This window comes from Gekko japonicus, unplaced genomic scaffold (assembly GCF_001447785.1).
Source record: "Gekko japonicus isolate JY-2015 unplaced genomic scaffold, Gekko_japonicus_V1.1 scaffold70, whole genome shotgun sequence".
Classification (NCBI taxonomy): domain Eukaryota; kingdom Metazoa; phylum Chordata; class Lepidosauria; order Squamata; family Gekkonidae; genus Gekko; species Gekko japonicus.
In genome coordinates, this window is record NW_015167529.1 from 1,834,394 (window position 1) to 1,836,041 (window position 1,648).

The 1,648-nt window shown below is 43.4% G+C and overlaps 1 protein-coding gene across 2 annotated transcripts in view; it reads left to right on the top strand.

The window, feature by feature from the left end:
- Positions 1–1,311, top strand: part of LOC107112259 (uncharacterized protein DDB_G0271670-like) — a 46,189-nt gene extending 44,878 nt beyond the window's left edge. For both annotated transcript variants that reach the window (XM_015413371.1, XM_015413372.1), the window contains one exon: positions 1,235–1,311. The gene's annotated coding sequence lies outside the window, so the exon portion shown is untranslated. The remainder of the gene's footprint in view (positions 1–1,234) is intronic.
- The last annotated feature ends 337 nt before the right edge of the window (positions 1,312–1,648 follow it).

The window sequence follows — 1,648 nt, forward strand, 5'->3', positions numbered from 1 at the left end:
CACTCCTATGCAGAGTTTATTTATTTATCTAATTTATTCATTACATTAGATTTACTAGACCAACCTTCCCTGGAAATTGGCTCAGGGCAGCTTACAACAAAATTGTATAAAGATCTCATTTTAAAACTAAGTACAGATCTCAATTTAAAACTAAATTAAAATAATCCAATAATTACCAATAAATACATACATATATACATACAGTATATAAGATGGTGGAAGGAATTCCAGCTCCCCAGCCTCCCGGGGGTGGGGTTACGATGGATGGGGAATTACGTAAGAGTGCCAAAGGATGCCCCATCTCTGTCCTCAACCGAAGGCCCAGCAGAACATCTCTGCCTTACATGCCCTGTGGAAAGGTAACAACTCTCGCACGGCATGGATGTCTTCCGTCAGTGTGTCCCACCAGGCGGGGGCCAGGACTGAGAAAACCCTGGCCCTGGTCGAGGGCAGCTGGACTCAAGTCTAAGCTCTCTTAAACCACTGGGCTTATATACTGGAGTAACTTTGCATAGGACTGTATTAGTCACCCTGTACTACAAGATAAAGGAGCTGCAGCGGCTCAAGTGGTTAAGACGCTGAACTGCAGGCTGTGGAAGGTCGGTAGTTCAGCAGTTCGAGACCCGAGTGCGCCGCATGACGGAGTGAGCTCCCGTTTCTAGTTCCAACTCCTGCCAACCTAGCAGTTCGAAAGCAAGAAATTGCAAGTAGATAAATAGGTACCACTTCAGTGGGAAGGTAACAGCATTCCGTGCGCCTTGGTGTTTAGTCATGCCGGCCACATGACCACGGAAACGTCTTCGGACAGCGCTGGCTCTTCGGCTTTGAAATGGAGATGAGCACCGCAACCCTAGATTCGGATTCGACTAGCTTTCGAGCAAGGGAACCTTTACCTTTACTACAAGAGAATAAATGCTCTGTATGTACCCACCTACCCAAACCTGGTTTATATCATCAGAACTTTGTTCTGTCAAGGTCACTGTCTACTCTAACTGGCAGTGCTTTTCAGGTAGAGATCTTTCACACCTTCAGTTTGGTCCTTTTTAAAACCAGAGATGCCTAGGACTGAACCTGGTAGATGCTCTATCACTGACCCATGGCCCCTTACACTTCATGATCACATATACTGACATCATAATCCAGACACCATATGCATTTTTGCAATGAATCTGACTCAATTGTTATGAGGATTATGAAAGAAATACTGTGTGATATATATATTCTTGTATTATAGCAATGAGTATGGAAACAGAAAACCTGAAGCTGAACAAGGATACATATGGCATGAGAGAGAAAGAGATTTCAGCAAAGGATGAGGACTGGAGTACTCAAAAGGACAAATGCACTGAAAAACATTTCTCTGTCTGTGTTGCTTCCCTGACACATCAGGGTAGTGGAAAGAAACTTTCTTATTTGTACAAGTCTAAATCAAAAATAAAAGAAGTTTTATCCTACAGTTTCCTCAAGCTTTCCCATCATTTATAACATCTGTCTGTCTTGAGATGTTCCTGCAATCTTTGGCACATGGCTGACTCGATCTCTCTCTCTGCTATCTTCACTTACTCTACTGAAGACTTCTTATATGTAGAGTTGGCAACCATAATTGGAAACCAGAACCAAGGACCATTCCAGCCTCGACAGCAACAGT